At 38.6% G+C, this 16951-nt stretch overlaps 1 protein-coding gene across 1 annotated transcript in view; it reads left to right on the forward strand.

Moving 5' to 3' along the window:
* The first annotated feature begins 788 nt into the window (after positions 1 to 788).
* The window catches only part of ARPP21 (cAMP regulated phosphoprotein 21), a 192234-nt gene continuing 176071 nt past the window's right edge, over positions 789 to 16951 (forward strand). Inside the window, exon 1 of the mRNA XM_034761079.1 lies at positions 789 to 1228. The gene's annotated coding sequence lies outside the window, so the exon portion shown is untranslated. The remainder of the gene's footprint in view (positions 1229 to 16951) is intronic.

Consider the following 16951-nt stretch of genomic DNA (forward strand, 5'->3'; position numbering starts at 1 on the left):
GGCTGCAATTGTCAAAAGGGGTGATCTTTTCGAAATGTTTCTCTCTGCTTTATTGCGTGCAGCAAAACTCTTAAAGAAATATGATCAAATGAGAAACTAGCTGCAGCCCTGCAGAGGTGGGGGGAGGGAGGAAAAGAGGGGATCATTCATGTGCCCCCTTTTCAGGGGGCTTATCCGCTCCCACCCAACAACCTGCTGCAGTGTCTTTTTCCTCCACCAGCTCCGCTGATCAGTGCAGATGCTGTCAAATTGCACGGAGCAACAACACCAACAATAATGATTAATCCTCCTCTCCCCAAACCTGCGCTAAACTGTCTTCCAGCGTCTAGGGGCCACTTTTTTTTTGGAGTGGGGTGGAGGGGTGCGGAAAGGAGAGGGGGTGAGCCAAACCCAAGAAATTGCCAGAGATTAATGAGCCTTCTCCTTATTAGTGTGTCCGTGGGCTTTGTCTGCTCGGGGCTGGGCGGGGGGCAGCGTGAATGGATGGCACAACGTGCAGGAAACACACACATTACACACGCTGCAGCTCGGGCAGCGCCTCTCCCTCTCCGCGGCGTAAGGGTGAGGGATTGGGGAGGAAGGGGACACGACCCGGCCAATGGCAGCGGCCGCGGCGGAGTCGCTGGCAGCTGCTGCTGCGGCGGCCGGGGTCGAGCCAGCATGAGCCGGGGCAGGGCGCGGGGAGCGGAGCCGGCGCGAGCAGAACGCGCTGCCTCGGGTCCCAGGCGCCGCGCGCCGCAGCGTGGGCGGGGAGAGGGAGAAAGAGAGGGAGCTTCGCAGGCGGGCAGCGCAGACTGCGAGAGAGGCAGCAGAGGGGGGACAGGCAGCGAGAGACAGACAGACAGCCAGGCAGGCGGAGAGGACAGCCCGCGATAAGAGCCAGAGTCGGGGATAGAGCGAGAGGACAGGCAGTGCAGGGAGGACAGACAGAGGGATACATAAAGGGCAGCGAGAGGGAGAGAGAGACAGCGGCACAGCAGAGAGAGGGAAACAGAGAGGCAGTGGGAGCCCGCTCGGCGAGTCAGACAGACCCACGCGCCCAGAGAAGTAGCGTCTCCTCCCGAGTAGCAAAGGGGGCGAGGCGGAGGAGGAGGAGGCAGAGACCATGTCTTTCAGGAAGACAGCCACTGTACTGTAACAGCACCATAGCTGCAGCAACATAAACACACACGCCAAAAAAAGCCCCACACCACCAAGAAGCTGGGGGCAGATCCAGTGTGCGGGCAAGGTAAATCCAAAAAGCTGTGGACATCCGTGTGCTGTGTGTTCTTTGTTGTTATGATGTTGTCTTCCCCCACCCCACCCCTTGCATGTGTTTTCTGTCATTTTGTTGAAATCATCCCCACCTCCCTCAAATTTTTAATTTTTGAGGTCAGCGTGGCTTAAGTGTTGGAGATTGAGGAGCAGAGAAATAGAACAAAGGTTTGTGTTTATTGCATACAGTATGCAATGATCTATGGTTACTTCAAGGCTCCTACTTTAAGATGTGATATTTACAACAACATTAGATTCATATTTTAGGGGAAGAGGGGATATTGGTTCGGAGATTGCTAGACTGGTAACTGAGTATTGCACAGGAGCACTGTAGTATCTAGGTTTTTACAAAATAAAATATGAATTTGCCCTTTAAAAAGACTGTTTTAATTTATTTCTTGATGTTGTATGTAGTGTTGTACCTTGTGTAGAGTTCACATGGAAATATATGGACAGATGTTTAGAAAGTTTTCCTGGTGAGGTCGGACACATTTCTGATAGCTAAATATAAAGTGGATGCTATATGCAGTGTTATTATTCAGACCATAAATGTTTCATTTGCGTTGCATAGTAAATAACAGATGGCAGATAATTTAAGAATTACATTAAAACTGTGGGGAATACAAACGTGAAGATGATCGAGGTGGTAATAGGTGCTGCAGGATCTTTCAGGAGCATTGTTTTATGGTAGGGCATTTTGGGTAATAGTAATTGTTCAATTTTAGTAAGTTAAAATAATTAGCCCCCGTCTGCTTTTCAGAAATTGAGTTCAACCTTATAGAGAAATTTCAGATAGCAATTTTAATAAGAAATACAGAAAGAGGTAGTCATTCTAACAACTGTTTTAGTAATCAAAGCTTTAAACACTTATCTATTGATTTGTGAAAATTAATTAAAAAATTGGGATGATTTTTGCATTATCTTTGCTAGAAGAAAAAACATTTGGGACGGTTTAATACTTGAGTATTCCTACTGGATAGTAATTTTGTTTGGCAAAACGTGTACCATGTGCTTTGTTAGCATCATTATTTTATAATATGGTGATCATGCAAGAGAATAATAGTCTGGAAGCCATAAGTTTAATGTAAAATTTTTAGCAGTTTACCATGTTCATAAATAGTGAATGTTACTGTGTTGCTGCTGTTTATTAAAAAAATGCATATTTGAATGTGTATTGTTTCAACTGCATTGTTTATAGATATAAACAAGGCATGTACTCATTCTGTGCACCCATTCTTGTGCAACTTTGTTAATGTTATTATTGTTATTTAGTTTACTTACTGTTTTAACCACCTGGAATATCCCCACATTTCTAGTTCATGTTTCAATAGTGGGTCTGTTGTCTCCCTGCTCCCTGGGTGTATACATTGCGTTTTTTTTTTTAAATGCATCCCAGTGTTACTGTAACATGACAGTCCTGTAAACATATTGAGTAATGAAGCCAAATGAGCAGATATCAACACAGTAGGTGGTTTGATTTGCCGCTGTGATGCTTCTGACACTGCACTTAACTAGATGTATGAATCAATATGTATTTCTCTTACAATCCTCCAAAATTGACTCTGCAAATTTTAACCAAGTACAAAGAATTAAAGTTAGTTGTTGGGGTGGGGAGGGGGGGGAAATTGTTAAGCTGGCCTTCAACTTTTCAGTCACGTAATTTAACTGCACACTAATTTTTGTTTTAACAGTCTTCATCATGGATCAAGGCAAGTTTGTGTGCACAATTAGGCTTGCAAATTACTAATCTCACCTTGACTTTGCCTCTCAGTTCCCAACTAAGCATGGTTACCTTGAGAACTGTGGCATTAGCACTGTTAGAGCATGCTCCGCTTGGGAGTTCGGGTGTGTTCTATTTTTAATGCTATTTAATGAAGAAGCTTCTCACTCTGCAATGAAGGAAGCATAATGGAAGAGCAGAGCAATGATTGGTTATGGATACTGAAAAAGGAAAATTGCAAAGGTAAAAGCGGACAATGGGATATGGTGATTATTATTCAAATCCTTTCAATATATTTATATTAGTCTAATATAAACGAAAATTCAATTATAACAAAAAGCTGATTGAGTCGATGTTTTAAATAAACCCTTTTTTGGGGGGGGGGTCTAAGAAGAATTTTTAAAAATAAAAAAGTACCTTAAAAGTTGTAGAAGACGTAAACGGTGGATAGAAATTGTTGCTTTGCGGAACTGTTGATCTGTATATTCTGACGTTTATACAAAGATATTATCTAAAGAAAATTATCCCGTTTTGATGCAGATCATTTCATGGTAAAATGTTTAATTATGAAATAACATTATTTTAAGAAATATTTTTAAATGTACCTGTTTTCTTGTGAATTTAGTGCTCACTTCTGTTGTTTAAATGGTGTACATTTTATGGCGATAAACTCAGAAATTTCTGCTTCTGACTGCTTTCTGCCTTTCAGTACTTAAAAGTTGTTTCAATGAATACCACATAGCATGTAATATTTTCAGAAAGCAAACAACTCTAAACCTCTAGTGACATATGTGAGGAAAAGAAAATGCCTATAGATATATTTGCATAATGATATTCACTGTAATAAATGTCTAGATACTCTTTTAAAATGCTTTCCTTTACGGGGAAGTGTTCCATAAATCTGTAACCAGAAAAATATTCATTGGCTATTTGCAGCAATCCATGTATCCAGCATTGTATAAAGAGCATAGTCCTTGATTAAAGATGTCACATATACAATAATTTTGTTCTCCCGCTCCTGTCCCTACAGTATTACAAAATATTGGTCTAAGTAATTTTTAGGGTCCAATCCTGCAAACATTCGTGTAGCTAGTCCTTAAATCTGTGTAGTCCTGTTGATTGCCTTGGGGTTAAGTATGCAAGTAAGGGATATTCACTTGAGCAAGGATTTGTGAGATCAGACCCTAGGAAAAGAAATGACTTAGACAATATAAAGAACAGAATTAAATCAATGAGAAAATTAACACAATTCTCATTGTAGGAAATAACACAACTATAGTACAAAAGTGTCTTTGAAACTTGACCCACGCGGAGTAATCAGACACCAAATTGAGCTCGCTGTAAGGATGTAAGTTAGCCCCAAGACATCACTGGGACTACTTGCATGAGTAAGGCAAGCAGAAGTTGTCCTAATAAAACACTAATATGGAGTAGCGAAAAAAATAAAACGAAAAAGATATAAGAAGTTTTAAATTACAATATGTTCTTGGTTTCCACCCAGTTAAAGTGTAATATGATTTAATCAAGTATTTTAGCTTAGAATTATGAGTAAAAAGGAACACTAATTCTAGAATCACTTTCTCATAGAGTGTAATCTTGAGTTCCTTGTGCACACATAGAAGGAATGCGGGATCTGGTCCAAAGGTTGCATCAGTGTCACAAATACCAGGATGAATTTTTAGCTGCTGTAAATTGGTGTAGCTCCATCGACTTTAGTAGAGCTGTGTTGATTTGCACCAGCTGATGATCTGGCCTGCCATTTATAATGTACCAGATTCTACTATCCAGACTCACATTGAGTAGCAGCTTACTCCATGAGTAGCACCATAGATTTCTGTGGGATTAGTTGCAGAGTAAGGAACTATATAGTGTGTGCAAGGTTGGCAGTACTTGGCACATAGGGAATACTCACAAAATAATGGCTTTGTACAAAGCTTATTGAAAACAATGGGAGACTTTTTAGCCCAATGTCTTTATTTAGATGTAAAGAGAGTTTGTAACTCAAATGATCATTTAAAGGGAATGCTATGAATTTTTAAGTAATTTATTATTAAAGATTGGTCAGTTGAAAATTAATGTAACTGCAATACCAATCAACTTGCAAAATCTTTTTGTCCCTTTGCTCATTCATTTATTAGATGTGAAGTTTTGTTCTGTGCAGGTAGTAACTCAAACAAGCGTGTCATTGTTTTTCATCCTGAAGAATGAAAGATTTATTAAATTAAAAGGCATAAATGCGAAGGATTGTGTAAATTCCAGTGGAAAGTAAGCGGTTCTGAAGAAATCCTAGAAACACTAGATACAGACAAGCATATCTTTGCATATGGTAATGTGCACTTCTGTAGTACTTTCCATCCCAAAGCTTGCTTAATTAAGCCTTACGCCATCCCTGTGATGCAGGTAAATATGACTTTCCCCATTGTAAGGATGGGTAAACTGAGGCACAAAGTGATTAAGCGACCTGTCCAAACTCACATAGCTAGTTTGTGACATGGCCTGAAAAAGAACCCTGTCCCAACTCACATTCCTGTGCTTTAACTAACAGACAATGCTTTCTGTCTTATTGCTGTTGCTTAGTTTTTCAAAGTTTTAGCACTTCTGATATGCTGTCAAGATGGCTTTCAGAAAGACCTAGATAAAAATAAAACTACATAAAAAATCATGTTGTATGTGCATAGTAGTACAATTTTATAATTATTTTTTCTAAAAAAATTGTGCCTAACTGGCAAACAAGGCGTTTTTGACACAAGTAATCAATGGTCTGGATAACTGATAATTTTAGTTTTTTATGAATAGCACACCTATATATATTCCCATTGTAAGTTATGAATTGGATAGTTGATATTCCAAGTTAAGAAATGTTTCTAGTAGGATACTTATTATAGGGCAGTACTGCAAACTCCACCATAAGGTTAACTGCTAGCTGGAAAGGTCAACATTATAATGATGACATAATTATGGTACGCGTGTGTATTCTTTTCTAGGAAAATAAAAGACAGGTGAAGATTATGGTACTGTTTTTTACTGAGACAGTGAAAAACTTATTTGTACATTCTGTTCTTGCTGAATTTGTACCAATTTGTCTATGGAGGCCCAAAATACTTAGGTATAACATTTACATACAGCTACTTATATTTGCTTGACTTGGGTTTCCAGTTTGAGTACCTCCAATTGTAGATTCCATGGATTAGAACATGTGGTGGATGTACACTATGTAAATTTGTCAGTAACATTTTCCTGCATATGGTTTCGCTGTAAGTATAATGTTTTCTATATCTTTCCTTAGCTTGATTTTTTTTTGTTTAGAATCTGAGAACACACAAAACATCTACATTAATGTTTAATGTTTGCCATATCTGCTCATGAAAAGAGACTGTGGCTGAGAGTGACACTTCTGCAAAAAAATTCCACAGGATCCTCATAAAATTGTCCTAACACAAGCTTTTTGTTAATTATACTAGTTTTTTGTACCTAGCTCTTCCTTTTTATTAACACAGTTTCCAGTCTTTCCAATAATACTTCAGCAATAAAGCCTTTACTTTATTCTAGGAGAAGGATATTACTGGAAAGCTGTCCCTTTTTAAAATCTGTTTACCATTTTGGATCATACAATGGTATATTTAATGGAATTACTTTAGATATATCTAGATACCTAAATAATATGATAAGCCAGTATCTGAAAACACATTCTCATATGATGTTTGTTTATTTGCATTTCTACTCCTAAATTAACTCTTCCTACATTAAGTTCCTTTTCTCTTAGGGAGATGGAGAAAGCTGGAATAAATAAAATAAACAAGACTTTAGATTTTATAGGCATCAGTTAAGGGAATTTTCAGGTTAAGTAACTAGTCACCATTGTGATAAGCATGGTTGAAAATCTTAGATACTGTAATATGTTTTTCTACTACATTCTCAAGAAGCCATGAAGTTTTTTTTCTATGACAGATATAATACAACACAATTTTAACTGAAACACACACACACACACAAAAGCAGCAATGTCTGGGAACACGTTTATGGTTTGGATAGTTAGTGTTGTAAAGTAATGGATTTCTGAGTAATTTGTAAGCAAATATAGGTTTCTAGATGTGATCGTTCACATTCTGTATATTAAACTGTGTCAGAGGAAAAGTAAAATTTTTTGGTAAGTGAAACACAAAGAGCTGTCCACAAAGAAACTGGCACATTTTTTATTGTACTTGCAGTGAATAAGACATCTGCTTCTGATCTTCCTTCCAGGTGGTGACTCACAATTTAAAGGGGCGGTGGGGCGGAAGGCAAGTTACTAAAAAACCCCAACCATTAAAAAAAAAAAACCCTCCAATGTCTTAGTGCTTGTTGATATGTTTCCAGTTTTGTTTTAGGGAATATATCAACTGCAGGTACTGTATAAATATTAAAGCCGTTTGAGCTTGGAAAAGTCCCCAGATGGGTAAAAGCTACCTTTTTCTAAACCAGAAGGCCTCAAGCTTGTGAATCGAAGGAAGGACAGGGGAAGAGTGTCAGGGTGGGGGTGGGGGGGGAGGGAAACACTTAAATGCACAATTTTTATTTGAGGCATACAAAGTTTTGCTATCTTTGTCCTATTGTTCTCACTCTATGCTAAAATACCCAAATCAAATATGAGAACATCCAGTTGCTTTCAGGCTTCTTTTTATCCAGTACCTAATTGGAAAAAAGCAGTGATTTCACTGGATTCGTGAAAATCAGGCTTCCATATCTAATGTTAATCCTGTGATCAACAGCACACTGGTACATTTTAATTTCCTGTGCATTGCAGTGTTTTATATTTTTGTTGCATTATGAGTTGTACTTTTTGTTGTATTGAACACAGTAGATATACTTGGAACATACTAGAAATTCCGACTGTCATTTACAGCAATGGTCTTCTAAACTTTTTTTTCATTTGCGGACCCCCTAAAAAATTTTGAATGGAGTTGCAGACTACTTTGTAAACCTTAGATATAGCTTACGAACCCCCAGGGGTCCATGTACCACAGGTTGAAAACCACTGATTTACAGAATAAGGATCAGATAGTAACAGCTTTACTTATGGTGAGTCTTATTGACTGTAATGGGGCTTCTTGTGGTGCAATGCCCCGTTTATCATCAGCCTGGGTGTCACAATGGGGCCAAAAGTAAAGAGAATGTGACAGGACTTTTTCTGATGAACAAGACCATAGTGTGTGAATTACAATGATTACAGCCATCATATCAACTTTATAAGTAATAGTCAAATTGTTCATGGTCAGATGAACCGTTTACTGTTTTGGGTTTGATAGTGCAAGCACTTACCTGATCAGTGTCCCATCGAAATCAATGGGGAATTTTACCTAAGACATCCTGATTGGTCTTCTTATATTAAACATTGTAGTAATGTGGGTTTTAATAACAGGGATGGGGAATTAGGACAGGGCAACCATTCATGTTATTGAACTTTTTACTTTCAGTTGCAGTAAAGTAAATACTGAATTGTTGCGGTGCAAACCAACCTTCAAGGTGTGGAGGTCATTTGAGCACACAATTTAATTATATTTCTGTTTAAAATAATACTCTTCCATTTCTGAGGTGAAATGCCACCTTCTAAATTTATTACCAGAGGCATAACATTAAGAATAATTTGAACTAGCTTGCTTAATGTGTTAGAAAATACTTGTCATGGAGTCAGAAAAGTTTATGATGTCATAAAAGCTTTAAGAGAAACACATCAAATAAACTGTTCACTTTTTACAGTAGGCCACCAATTTTAATGTGAACCCTGGAAATAACTCTGATAGTTTTATCATTTATAAATCATGCATTTCATAATCCATCATGTTTTAAAGGAAGGAGGTTTGACTTTCATGCTTTCTGTATTCATTTCAGAAAAATTAAGACCACCTTCAAATGATAGAAAAAATTGTCTACATAGATCTGTAAAGTAAGCATAATAACTTTTAAAAAGGCATATTAAAGTACACTGTCAGAATATACGCTCTAATTTATCTGTTTCCAGCACAATATAATGCAAAATATTGTAGACAATTGCAAACCTATTTCTGGTTCTAATATAATTGCTGGGGAAGGAGATCTTTCCTTGCCGTATAGGACAAAGACTAGGTCACAATAAATTAGTAAATTTTATCATATTTGACCAAGGTATTATATATTAATATATTTAGTTACTATGGTATAATAATAAATAACAGGAAGGATTACCTACACTACTATGTAGGCTGCAAATGGAACTAAAGAATCATGTTTAGCAGATATTAAAAAAGTAAATTAGCACTAATGTGTCAATGAAGACTTTGGATTGCTTTACAAGAAGAAGTATAGGGGTATACTCTGTCCTTGATCTGATCTGTTCTGTTCATGTTGAGGGGGCCATATACTCGAGGTGACACTTACCCCTGCATAAAAGGCCAGGATGAGGTCTGTGCATGATGTAATGTCAACTGTGTCTATGTAAACTCTTCTCCTCTATGACTTTCCAGTGCTAATGGAGAAGTTGGGAGCACGCAGCAAGTTGTGGGAAACAAATGCCAATGCAGCATTTTAGCAACTTTTAACTGTGCTGTCAGAGATGGTGTGGGGGGGGGAGAGGAGGGGAGCATGGATGGCTGTCAAGTTCTTGTGACTGCACAGGTATCCATAATGTTTGAGCTCTAGTTCTCATGGATGCTCTGTCTGCTCACCTTTTAGCTAGCCTTGTCCTCTACTGCATTGCTACCATTCCCATTCCACAATTCAGGAGAAGAATGTGGCAGGCATATGTCTTTTTCAAAGCCATGAGTTTCTTTGATGTATTTGTTACTCTCCATGCATATGCATATACTTTTTTTTTTTTCAGAAAGGGGAAGAGAGGGGGACTCACTAATTATGATTGTTCCTTTACATATAATTTCTTCAAGAATGTTATGGTCAGAAAGTCATTACTAACTTTATTCTCAGTTGTCATTATGTTCAATATCCGGGGCGATGAAAAGCCAAAATGCATTTTCTTTGGGCACCTTGTGTCCTTATCAATGTTGCAAGTCACTATACATCTAAATTCAATAAAACAGTATCAGTACTTATCAGAAAAAAGAAGATGCATTGCACATTTTTCTCCTTTGTTTTTGTTTTTTGCTGATAAATAAAATTAAGCAAAATATGAAAAATTTCAACAAGTTCTAATCAACTAAGAATCTAGGCAAAACTACAGCAAACATATAATTCTTTAGTCTCGTCTTAAATAACACAATAGATGGGGCACTTCCAAGTGTAATTGGTATTGGTACAGAATTTATTAGCCAGAGAGTATAGCTGCTAAATATTTGAATAGAATATCAGATTAGAACAAGGAAAACTCAAAAAGTAACAATACATATTTTTGAAGCACGATAGTCATGCTCCATTGAAGTGTGTTAGTAGCAGCTAGAAGTTCTGACAAGGTTGGGGTTCTGTTGTGCTAGGTACTGTAGAAAGACATAATAAGACACAGTCCCTGCCCCAAAGAGTCTACACAACAATATAAATGGACAAAATGGACAATGGATGGGAGGAAGGATGTACTATTTTATCCCAATTTTACAGATGGGGAGTCTTAAGTAATTTGCCCAAGGTCACATAGGAAGCATATGGCAGAGCTGGGAATTGACCCCAGGTCTTCTTGAGTCTCACTCCGGTACCTGAATCACAAGACCTTCCTTTTCTTTAAGGATCTCTGAAAAACAGGGGTGCTGGAACAATTTGTATAGTGGAGGTACTGAGAACCATTGAACCAAACTGTAAATCCTGTATATGATGGAAACAACTTTAAGCCAGGGGGTTCAGGAGCACCCCCAGCAGCCCTAGTTCCGCATCTATGCTGCAAAAATGTAGTAAGTTAAATAACCGAGAACCTTGCATGCTTAACATTTTTTTTTTTTAACAATCATAAATTAAAATCCTTCACCTATGACCTTCTGCCTACTTGTACCTGTGTCTCTACTTCCCTACCAGTCCCCCTCCACTTGTCGAACTTTCTGTTCCTTCATGGAGTCTTACTACCCTTAGTGCAAGTGCTTTTTTCTTTTTAGATTGCACCACTTGAAACAGCTTTCCTTTATCTCATCAACTCTCTAGCACTTTTTAGATATCTCTGAATTTATTTACCCTCTTTTGCTGATGCCTTTTAATTTTTCTCTGAAATTAATTATATGCCTTATATTGTATTTTATTCATCATACAGTGAACTTACACTTATTTTGTAATTTAATGCACTGGGCAGTCGTGAATTATTTAACTCTTTAAAGCACTATGGGATGCAGTTTGTTTTAAAGCATGTTATACAAAATATTCCACCATGTTTCAAAGAGTGGAGGAGTTCAGATTCCAAGGCTCTTCATGTTTGTTTTGTTGGATCTTTAGGTGGAAGCATGGTCTAGCTAAAAATGTGCATTTTCTCCAGACAAGTTATTTCTGATACGTTTGTCTGTAAAAAGGAAGATCTTACAATTTAATTGTTAAGGAATAATTTATGCTTTGGAGCCTCTTCAGATGTGCAGCTAAAATTAATTTGTTTAGTTTCATGAATTTTTATACATCCTTCTGCTAACTCGGAGCTCTAAATCCAGATTCCGGGGGTCAGTGAAATCATGTGGATTTATGATGCTCCTTGGAGGATTTTGTGTCCTGATGTCCCTCTCCATTAATGTAGGTTATTTTTTTCATTCTTGATCAGTAATATTTGTCATATCCCTTCATTTTACTCAGTTGCTTGAAGAACAAAGTAGAATGGAAATTGCACAAAATTGTGAGGGGCTATTACAGCATTTCTGTGATGTGAAAGGCATTTTACATGCAAGCTCTTTGGCTGTGGACTGCTCACTAAGGTGTGGCCATGAAATGCTGCAATTGCTACAACAAAACATAAAATAATGGTCATATGCAGTGTATTTTTGAACTAGGTGTAGTTTGTAACTTTAGCTGTCACTTTTGGGTAATAAGAATTGGGTTAAATTATTATATGGAGATTTGTATTGTATTATATACAATATAAATGTTGGATAAACTTATATCCTGCACCATTAATTGAAGATCATGCACGCTTTACATAATAATAATCATAGTAACTTTGTGGACCTACGTTATGTTTGTTGGGGGCGGGGGAGCTAGCTGACTAGGAAGCTTGTTCAGGATTGCACAACCTTTAAGATACATGATAGATATCAACAGTTGAAGTAGAGATTCATTGGCAGCGGTAAGCCATACCACATTTTAGAGACGTGTGTAATTAGAAACCCCATGTAGAGACAGGGATTCACAAAAAATTGAACAGCAATGTCCAGTTGAAATTTTATGTAGAGATTTGCCATAAATTGCAAGCTAGGTATGTGTATCTTTGAAAAAGCAGAATTTGTTTATAGTGCCTAAGACTCAATCTTTCTTTAAATCTAACTTTTTTCTCCTACCCATTTTATTCCTTTACTGCTGCTAAGACGTAGCAGGACAACTCCTTATTTTCAGCTGCCAATTTACCAATCTAATTTATTCACTTTTCAGTATTCTGATCACTGAGAGTGCCTAAATCACTATGCATCCTCTGTACTGTTTAATTCTGGCATGAAAATAACACAGACTAGTGACAAGAAGTAATAAATAGACGTGGGGAATTGTCTGCCGAGGTGAAGTAGGGGAGGCATGGATGATTTCTGTTGTGGGGTCTGATACCCGGCTGGGAGTGATGCAGCATCTATTCAGTTAGCTCTAATATGGCATTGAACGGTAGGCCTCTCTGGCCAACTGAGGACTAAATTCTGCCACCTTTACTGAATAATCCGATGTTTCAATGGGATCACTTGCCATTAAGGTTCTACTCACCACAGATAAAGGTGCCAGTATCTGGACTTCAGGAGCAACACACTGATGGAACTCTAAAAAGAGTCCTGTGCAGTCCTTGACTAGACTGATAATTGTGACATAAGACTTTGTGAATGTGTGTACATGTTGGGGGATCATACTGGTGACCTGGAAGAGGCCGGTGTGAGCTGTTTTTAAACACCGGCAACCTGCAGGCCCTATAAAGGAAAATGTCCACTCTTATTAACAAAAATTCAAGTCTCTAACTGTATACCTTGCAAAGACAGACTTGAAAATGTTAATCGATATAAACCAAATGCTATGAATGAAAAGAATATGCAACAGGGCTCTAATTCTGTAAACAGGAGGCGGGTATAGTTTAAAGATCACACTCTCCGTACACACATAAAATGAATAAATTAAGTTTTGAGTGTATCCCAAAGAATAAACTCACTAAGCCTTTCCCAAATCCTCATGCTAGTCCTATGCATAGTGGAGTGATAATCAATCATGGACAGAAATTAGATTACATTTGAGGGAGAGGGAGCAAAACACTTCTTTGCAGCCATCCCAAAAATGCAAAAGGCTCTGTTAAAATTTTCAGCGCTATCTACGTGTACGCATATTGCTGTGAGTGAGGCTGCAGCTGCAACGGAACTACCTTTTTACACAGCACCCTGATGTCCCCCTGTCTCTCTAGGTGCAAAAGGGAGACGAACCATGTAGTCTCTGCAGCCCCCACCCCATCCCTCACCTGCCACTGCAGCAGCATGCTGAGGAGGAGAACACATGGGTCCAAATTGCTGCTGTACTGAATGGGAGTTCACTAGCTGCTTCTGCAAATTTTTCTCCATTGATACTTCCCAGGCTCATCCAATAGTATGAAAAACTGGTCCTGGAAAGGAGCCAAGGAGACCTGCTCCTCCACCCCCTACACCATCTAGAGGAGGCGAAGGCCAGTGCGGGTCAGAGAAGGCCTGTTTTCCTCAAGAAATGAAAAGGAGATCCATTCACCAGCTGACCACCAAGCCCCCACTGGAAGGGATCTGTGCTCCCACTTTATCAGTCTCAGCCAGACACTGCAGGATGACTTACCTGATACCACTGATATCAGCAGAGGTCATAGGACAAACTCACCTGCCACCACTACTGCTGCTATTAGGAACAAGTGCTAGGTTGGGGAGTCATCTAGAGGAGTCTTCATAGGATGCTGAGGAGATGAAAGCTTGCTGGGTTAAGAAGAAATAAGCCAAAGTTTAAGTTTTGAAGCCAGGAGAGTATGAAGTTGATGAAATTCTATAAAGAGTATAGATATTTTTGGCAGGGTGAGTATAGGGACGGTGAATAGTATCACTCACTGAGGTTCGAAAACTAAGATAGTCCTTTGTTTAAAAAAATAGTGTGATTTTTAGGGCTCTAACATGGAAATGTAAGGACTCTTTTCCCCCCCACTTTCCATGAAGAAGAAAAATGGAAAAGTGCAGTGAAGGCTCAAACTTGGGTACATATATATTTTTTTTCAGTGAAGAAAGACAATGGAAGTTTTATATTTAACAATTTGATCCTGATCACCACCTTGATAAAATTCATTTGTGATATTGAATAGAATAAGGGTTCTCTGCCATGGGGGCATGGGGTGCAACCTCCATTCCTGTGTTGCTAAATGGAAGGGAGTCCCATTATGGAAAAGGGGGTCACCCTTGAAATACAAGAGAACAAGGAGCATCCCTGATTCAAAAGGATATAAAATCTGAATGAATGACACATTTAACTTCCATTAGCACTATTATGAACTATGAACTCTCCAAAAACAGACTATCCCAGTGTAGGGTTGTATTAGTAAGTACAGGTGTGGAGTATAAGCATAAGGAAAATTCAAGGCAGCATCTTTGTTTCTGTGACTTGACTCATCTCAGTAAATAGAACATGAAAGTGAAATTCTGACTAGTTAGTTGACAATGATCTTGACAAGAATTGTCTGTGGTGCTCTTTGCTGCTCTCTGCATCTATTAGCTCAATGTTTTGACTTGTGTGTTCAGGATCCTGCGTATTTTTGGTCCATTTGTTTTGCTCTTAAATAAAATATCACTGTCTGCAGTGCTTATTGTTAATGAAGTCATTGCCTATCTCCTTCTCTGTGGGATTTAGAATATTCTTAGAGTGGTAAAATACATCCAGGACTTTAATTGAAATGGTCAGTGGCATACAGAGAAAAGTCTTTCTTTTGGAAATATTTCAGAAAAACATTTTGTTGTGGTACTTTGTGTGGTGTTCCATGAAGATATTTCCTTTTACTGAAAAGGGATGTGAATGTTCATTAAGAAAAATAAAAATAACCCAAAGTCCTCAGTACTTGCAGAAATCAGGCAGTTCTGAATACTCTGTCTCCTTCCCTCTCCCCAGTAGAGATATCTTTACAGGGACATTTTTCCAATGCAAGTATCTTAACAATATGAGTATCTTAAAAAAAAAAAAAAAGTCCTTCACAACAATGTGAATGCCTTCAAACTATAGTCATGGCATTAAACACGGAACTCTATACTATGTTAACACCCTCAAAGAAAGGACACCTCTAAACATGCCTATTTGATGAAAGGCCAGGTCTCCACCAGTGGAGGTCAACCCCAGGGAAGTAAAGTCTGTCAAACGGGGGTACTGAACAATGTGAAACTCTTCAAAGAGGGGGGCTCAGCCTTACATGGAACAATAGTTCAGAGGGAGAAATCCCAGCAATGTGAATCCTCATTGTTCTACATTTCCTTTACAATGAACATCCTTTTGCACTGGATTCTCTTTTCCTCATGAAAACTTTTAGAATGCAAAATGCCCGCTGGATAGAATAGGACTCCTCCCACCACTCTACATTGTGAAGCTGTTGAACAAAGATCCCTCTCCAGAGGGAATTTAGAAGAATCCCAAATGATTTGATTTAAAACAAACAAAAATGTATCATCAGCATCACGTACATGTCACAGATTAAAAAAAACTACCAACCAACTATAACAGCAGTTCTCAAACTGTGGGTCGGGACCCTGTTTTAATGGGTTTGCCATGGCTGGCTTAAACTTTTTGAGGCCTGCGGACGAACCCTGAGCCCCACCTCCTAGCGCTAAAGCTGAAGCCCGAGGACTTCAGCCCTGGGTTGCGGGGCTCCGGTTACAAGCCCCCTGCCTGGGTCTGTAGCCCTTAGGCTTCAGCTTTGGTCCCGCCACCTGGGGTGGTGGGGCTCAGACTCTACTCCCCCCTCCCCCCCGTCCACCCCGGGCGGGCTCAGGCTTCGGTCCCCCCTCCTGGGTTCGTGTAGTTGTCAGAAGGGCATTGCACCGCAACCAAGTTTGAGAACCCCTGAATTATAACAAGATTAAAGAAAAGTATGTTTGTATAATGTCTAGGCAATTTGAGGACAATGAGGATAAAATCAATTCCACAGAGGACAATTGCAGAAAAGACTTTGAAAAGCTTTGGGGATGGAATAGATTGAAAGGAGGATTGAAGTGAAATTCATCATCATTTACTGATTGCCATGCTGGGTTTGAATTCAGACTTTACAACATACGGTACTCTATTACTGGACAGTCCTGATGTAATTAGGCATCCCAAAGATATCCCAAGGAAATATTTCCTTTTCCTCTTAATATCAGAAGCCTAAAACATTGCAACTTCAAAGAAGTCTTGAGAGAAGTGAACTTTTGGATAACACACCAGGGTCACAGAGTAAAGAAAACGAAAATAAAGAGCAGTTATATAGTGATCTTGCTTTAGATAACTAAAGCAGCATTACCATGATATTTGCAGTATTCCCTCTAAATACTGCTTGCATGCCTATAATAGAGATGTTGATATTGCTGCTTCTTTTCTTCCTTTTTACACTGTCAGTGTTTATGATGCAACTTTGAACTCTCTTTCGCTCCCAAGTCACTTAGCTCTTCCAGCAGCACAAGTGTGAGACATTGTTATAAATAGCTTTTAAATGCTATTTCAATCTCATTAAACATGTAATGATACTTGGCATTATATTGTAGACAGGATTTTACATATATATTTATTGTGCCCTGTCACCTTAAAAATTGCATATTAAACTGATAGTGAAGAGAGGAAAAATCTATGAATTTTGTCCCTGGAACAGGTAGTTTTCCCATTCTTAGTTTCTAAAGCAATTTGGGACACAGA

The sequence above is a fragment of the Trachemys scripta genome, chromosome 2 (genome assembly GCF_013100865.1).
Source record: "Trachemys scripta elegans isolate TJP31775 chromosome 2, CAS_Tse_1.0, whole genome shotgun sequence".
NCBI lineage: Eukaryota > Metazoa > Chordata > Testudines > Emydidae > Trachemys > Trachemys scripta.